Genomic DNA, 6,871 nt, shown 5'->3' on the forward strand with positions numbered 1-6,871 from the left:
AAACATGCAACCGTCTTTACGATGACTTGCAAGTCGATATTCGCTGCAGGTTCTTGTTTTCGCCCCGAGCCGGAAACGCCTCGAGTGTTCCTCCACAGAGGATGGGGAAACCAGCTGTGGGCATCGTGGCGTGGAGTACTATTCGGCCATACAACAGGAGGGAAATCCTATCAGGGGGAAACATGGAGAGTGTTCAGGACAGAGGAAGCCAGAGGCAACAAGGAGTAGGATTCTGCTTACAAAACTTAGGAACCACTAAGTGGTCTACAGCCAAAGAAAGCAGGTCAGTGGGTGGCTCGGGGTGAGGAGGGGGCAGCAGGAAGCTGCTGGGTGTGTTCACTGTCCCAAGTGTGCTGAGGGCTTTGTGGGCGTGTGCGCCTCAGGCTGACCTAACTGTGCAGGCAGAGGCCAGACCCAGACATCCACTCTGGCCCAAGTCTGGGGTTCAGACAGTCGCTGTCCTGGGTCCTGACCAGGAGGCCGGTCTCAAGCCAGGGACTTCAATTCTGCTCCCCTGAGCCCCAGGTTCCCTGGCACTTCTAGGGCAACGCTGCCAGGACGCTGGGACATGTGCTCAGAGCACAAGGGGGCAGGAGCCACCCACCGCTTCCAGCACAGGACACAGGTCCAGGGAGTGGCAGTCACTGAACGTGGCTCTGATCCTCCCCCAGGAATGGCTGGCCCATCTCCTACCACCTGTGCCAGATGCAGGGGCCCCCAGCCAGTGGGCTGCTGAGGACAAGGGCTGGGACACAGGAGGGTTCCAGAACAAGAGAACTGGGATGGGGAGGACCTGACCGGGAGGTGATGTGGGTGATGCCTGGGGGCAGGAGCTACTGGGAGGGACCAACTGCAGAACTTGGGGTGACTTCCCAGATCGGGTGAGGACAGGCGGAGAAGCCAGCTGTTCAGCAAGAGCGTGGCATCCACAGTAGAGGGGCCAGGGCTGGGGGGAATGGACACGGCCAGCGGTGGGGGCCACACGAATCTGACGGATGGAGGCATGCGGCTCTGGAAGCTCGGGCCCCCCTCCATCCCGTCCCATTAATTTGGCCTGGGACTGTGTCTCCTTGGCTGTAGATCTCTCCATGTCTCTGAGGGTGCGTGTGAGGACCGGACAGGTCGGGAAACCAGTACGACCCCTAACCCCGATGTTCCCCACACTTGTCGGGCAGCAAATGTGGTGTTATGGAATCCCCACGTTGGAGGGCGATGGGCGGGTTCTGAGGTCCACGGCTGAGTCGGGCCTTGAACCTGCCATCCACCTGGTATGAATTTCACGCTTCAACACAGGGGTCCTCAGCACGGGCCCAGCAGAGGTCCCACAGGGGACTGACTTTTCTGGGACAGATTCATGTCAGGACGTCCACGTTCTCCCCCTCTCCTGCAAGGCGCCATCAGAGGGGGGTTGACAAGCGATGGCCTGCAGCCTGTCCCAGCCCCACTCGGACGGTGGTCACCTCCACCAGACCCTTGTGCCCACTCCAGCATCTCTGCTCATGTGACACATCCCGGCTCATACCAGTGACATCGGATGTGCAACCTCCCCCTGACCCCAGCCCTAAACTGCAAACTGGTGTGCTCACTGATCTGCTGGACATCGCTCCATGGGTGAGGGCCTCCTGCTAAACAGACCCACACGGGCGGCTGGAGGCCCCCTTGCCCACTCTTTTTCTCTGCTCATGTCCCACACCAGCAGCCCTAGCCATGCTGAAGGCAGCTCTCGGCTCCTCAGTGCCCACATGGCAGCCTCCAACCAGGACTGCTGTGGGCCTGACTGGCTAAGATGGGTTCACACGGGAGCGGGGCGGGTCCTAAGCCAGTCTGACCAAAATCCTTACAAGGAGACATTTGAACAGAGAAATCCACACAATGGAGAGCATGAAGGCAGAGACTGCGTGAGCGTCTACAAGCCAAGGAGCGCCGGAAACTGCCAGTGACCACAGTCACGGGGGTGAGGCCTGGGCCACTCTCTCCTCCCAGCCTCAGCCAGAATTAGGCCCACCCCTCTGACCCTCCAAAACCATGGGATGCAAGCTAGTTCTGCTGCTTACACCCCTGTGTTCGTAGGCACTGAGTCGGTCATCACGGGGAGGGAGTTACACATACTGACAGGGAGAAAACCCGAATCTGAACCAGGTGTACCGATGAGAACTCAGGTCTTCCGGTGTCTGGAGACTGATGCAGAAGTGTCAGCGTGTGTGCGTAACGGGAACTGTTGGTACATCCGGATATGCACCATATGGCCATGCATACGATACGTAAACTACACTCAGATAACGACAACATGTAACGTAGCGTGACATGGTATCTCACAGACATCTCTCAGCTCTGTTCTTTAGAAAGCTGGAAAGCAGGGGCACCCCGACACCACTGAGTATGCCTAGCATCTGCGTCTGGGCTTCTACATACCACTTTCCACTGAAAGAAGAAAGGGCTCCTCAGAGAAGGGACTGATCCCAGACCTGGGGAGATCAAGGTCAAGCAAGGAGGTGTTCGTAGAATGATGGGGACAGAGCAAGGATGGGTCAAGGGACACAGAGGGCTCCCACCGGTCAAATACGAGATAACGTGAGTATGAAATCAAATGGCGGTAGTAATAGCTTAGAACCTGCTGAGTAAAACAGGAAACTGTGAGTCCACATAGACACGCACATACAAAAATGAACTGAAAACATGACGAGGAGTAAAATACTGACACAACTTGAAGCATGGTCTCCAGCGCAAAGGCATGACAGATGTCGTCCTGATGGGACTGGAGCCATTGCCTCCAGCAACAGGACACATGGGAACAGGTACCTTATCCTGCGGAGGATGCATCGACACACCTTCCTCTTGAGGAGCCCCACACGGACCCAGCCTCCTGTCCCGTAGCCTTCTGCAACCTCAGGGGAAAGCCGAGGGCCTCTCCAGCCCAAGGGAGCCATGGGAAAAGGAGAACTCAGGGAAGCACATGGTGCTTGGGTAACACACATCATCGGCACAGCTGTAGGGCGTGGGCTCTGGGATCAGGCACACTGTGGCTACCCCCTGGGTCAGGGACTATGTCCTGGTTGTGTGGGAAAACATCCTTGTTTACAGAAACACACGCTGAAGCCCTAGTTTGCAAGTAACTTTGGGGCACCAAAGAGCACCGGAAGCCGTCCCATGGGCCCCAGCCCGGAAACCACTTCTCTCCATGCAGTCTTCCCAGTACAGGCTGACCTCCCCTTCCCGGAGGCCACAGTGCTGGTGACTCATGACGTCTAGACACTGCTGAGGGCTGGCCCACCCTGCACCCGGCCTGTGGGTGCTCACAGGTGCAAGCAAACGAGACCGACGCTAACCTGGGAGCCTCTGACACTCGTGGGGACAGAAGGGGTTGGAGCCTGCAGTTTTCAACCACGTGTGAGAAAGAACGCCTCACGTGAGATGGATGGGAACCTCTATGAGTAGGGGATATTTGGTCATATGTGCTGACGTCTGGACGGTAATGAGCGGTCACGGAGCTGGCTGTGCCCAGCGTGGCAATTAGAGCACACCGTGGGGAAGACATCCTCACCCTGCGGGCCGACAGGGGCTCAAGGCTCGGCTCCCTGTGCATCTGAAATAACGACGCCTCTGCGTCCAGAAGGAAAATGCCCACGAGTTCCGACCGCTGAGTGTCATGGAGCCAGCGTCTCCGGGCACCTTCTGTGCCGACCCGCGATCTACCACACGCACACATCTCCGTCTAATAGGCTCCCAATGCCGGCTGCCAGCCGCCCCCTTCCTGCCTCTCTACGCCCCGGGATCTCAGGATGGCCTGAAGGCAGAAGGGAGTCTGACATGGGCCCGTCCTTCAGGGTCCGGGTGGGTCCCACCTGCTCACTCAGTGAGGAGCACGGGAGGGCGTCGGCTCTCACCAGGCCCCGAGATTCCTGTAGGTGGACGTTTCCCTGAACGTTCCCTGACTCCTGCCCGACATGCTCCTCTGGTGCTTCAGCAACTCACAAGGCCTTGTGACTCTGTTAAGTTGGAAACTCCTCACAAGTCCACCGCCAGCAATGTCCGAGGCTCCCCATCCCCCGCCCTTCCGGACCCCTCTTTTGGGGGGGCTGCTCCTCACAACCATGCTCTCAAACCCTCCAGCAGGTGCCGAGTGCCAGCCATTCTTCCCAGGGATACCGTGAGCATCCCTGTGCCAGGATGGAGCAGGCGAGAATCTGACGTGACACGCTCCCCATCCTCAGGGAAGGGTCTGAGCAGTGAGGGATGGGCCGCGAGGCAAAACCACTGGAACGCGGCGTGTTTGCACTCGGGTCGACCAAAGAGCTGTGGGACACGATGTGAGATGGGCTGGCCCCGCCTGGAGGAGCAGGGGTTGGCTCTGACCAGGAACAGTTAGGCTGTTCCAAGCAGTGTACACATGGGCGGTTCCAAACTGCACAGCACTTGGGGACCCAACCAGCCCTCTGTGCAGCACCCACGATGCAGGGATGACGGACGTCCAGAAGAGGCCGGCCCTGGAAGAAAGGCATCTTTACCGCCAGGACGAGGGACCTAGAATTTGCCCTGCATGCGATAGGGGCCAGGACAGTCCCGTGCTTCATAGAGACACCACCTTCTTGGGACCTGAGCCGGCGCCCCAGCAGTTGACGACTTGCTGGCTCTGAACTCCTCCTGTGGCAGAAAGGACAGACAACCAGGAAGGCCCAGGAGGCTGGAGACCGGGGGCAGCTGTCCTTCTAATGGGGATGTGCTCTTCTTGGCCGTGACAGATCCTTCTGCAGCCCTCAAAGCAGGAGCTCATCAAAGTGCAGACGGAGTGACGGGGCCGTGGACACCTCCTCGACCCTGGGAGCATGCTCAGGTCCGGGTGAGATGGCGCAGAAGTCAGAGAGAACATGGCCTCACTGGCTCAAGGATGCGGCCCGTCAGAGGTGAGGGGCTTCCAAGGAAGCCACGGTCTCCACATCCAAGCCATCTGAACAGCGTCCCAGGCGTGCGGTCGGGATGCAGGCCTCGAGCACGGAGGGGAGGAAGGAATCAGATGCTGCCAGGCCTCTCCCCCAGCACCATGAGTGCCATCCCCAGGACCCACCCGGGAGCCCCAGGCCAGGGCAAGCTCCTTCCCTGGACATCAGGACCCGGGCCCAGCCCTGGGGAAGCAGGATGGAGAGGAAGACCATGTTCTTGGAGCTGGTCCTGCCGGCCTGCTGGTCATCCCCTTAGGAGCAAGGGGCAAGAAGGAGCGGAAGACAGAGTTCTCGTCCCTCGGGACTCTCAGTCCACACGGCAAGAAAGGCCCAAAGGAGCGCCCTAGCCCGTGGCCCCAAAGCCACTGGAATGTCACAGTGTCCAGCCCCTCCCTGGTTCTCCTGCACAAGTGGGAGATGTAGCTCCTCTGAGAGACCCCCGCGACCCTGGCGACGCTCCCTTGCCTGTGATCCTCCACACCAGTCTGAGCTGGGCCTGCAGCACCGCCTGTGCAAGGATCAGCTTTTTTCTTGAAACAAGGAATTCCCTGAGGCCGGTGGCCTTGTCAAGCCCCAGGCATGGCCTGCAGCAGGTGCACAGTCCTGGGCCCTGAGCTGCAGAAACACGTGCCATCAGGCCCCCGCAGGAGCTCTCGCTGTGGGTGCGCCACCCGACCGGGATCCTTCCATGATGCTCCCCAAGATGCAAGACCTCAGCACCTGGACGAGCAGAGAAGATCACCGACACTCTTTGCCCCAACGGAGGACCCTCCTGTCTCAGGGAAGTAGGTCCTTGGTGGCCAGTCACAGCCCCTGGCCAAACCATGGGGACAACCACTCCCTGAGCACGGCTGACGCACCCGCCACCAATGTCAGGCACCACGGAGCGCAGGACACACACGTGCTGGGGCGAGGCTCCCGGAGCTCGGCCTCCAGCGCTGGAGGCCGGTGGGTGACCAGCACGGAAGGGCTTTGGGGGGGGTCCAGGAGCGGGCAGCCCCCGAGAACCATTCCACCGGGCTCACGGAAACTGTCCATGCGGGGGAGAACCCCGTCAGGCTGGCCCGTGACGGTCCGCCAGCCAAGGAAGGCAGGCGTCTGTTTAAGTCTGTCGTGTGCTCTTCATTCCAGGAGACTGAAACTGGGAGAGCATGGTGGAAAGATATTTCTGAACACTCAGTGAGGATGGTGGCATCTGAATGAAAACTTTTGCTTGGAGACTTTACAAGTTCCATCTTGTGCCAAAAGATACACTTGGCTTTTTTTTTTTCTTCAGCTGTTTTTGTTCTTTAACTTATTGATAGATCTGATCACCTAAAACCGTATAACCCTGTCTTCCAGGCACCAAGAAAGGCACTGTGCACGTGCGGCCTGAAGCTTCTGGGCCACCTCCATCCCCGTCACCCCGAGGTCACGGTCAGCACTGACCCCCACCGCTCACAGCCCATCTCCCTCTTGAACTAGAGGCAGGCTGTCATGCCTCCAACGGTTTTCCCGCGGCCACCGCGACAAGTTACCACACACTCTCTCGCAACTCTGGAGCCACAAGGTCTAAATGCGGGGCCGTACTCCTTCTGGAGGACCCAGGCAAGTGCATTGTCTTGTCTCCGCGGAGTCTAGATGCACCTGTGCTCTTGCCCCCAGGGCCCTCCTCCACCTCCAGCAGCGGCGGCGATCCTCCACCTGCCTCCCTCGCTCCCGGTCTGTCTCTTCCACACGCGAGCACACACACGGGAACATACACACGTGTGCACACACACGCCTCTGCTTTCCTTGTCTCACTTCGTCTGATGCAGACCCACCTGCCCCCACATAGGAGGCTGCTCGCACTGACCTGGTGTGTGTCCCAACAGTCCAGGATCACCCCCACCCCCAGTGAGAACCTTGAATCAGTCACATCGGCGAAGCCCCTCCTGCAAGGTGAGGCCACACAT

The sequence above is a fragment of the Martes martes genome, assembly GCF_963455335.1.
Source record: "Martes martes genome assembly, chromosome: 16".
NCBI classification, from domain to species: Eukaryota; Metazoa; Chordata; class Mammalia; order Carnivora; family Mustelidae; genus Martes; species Martes martes.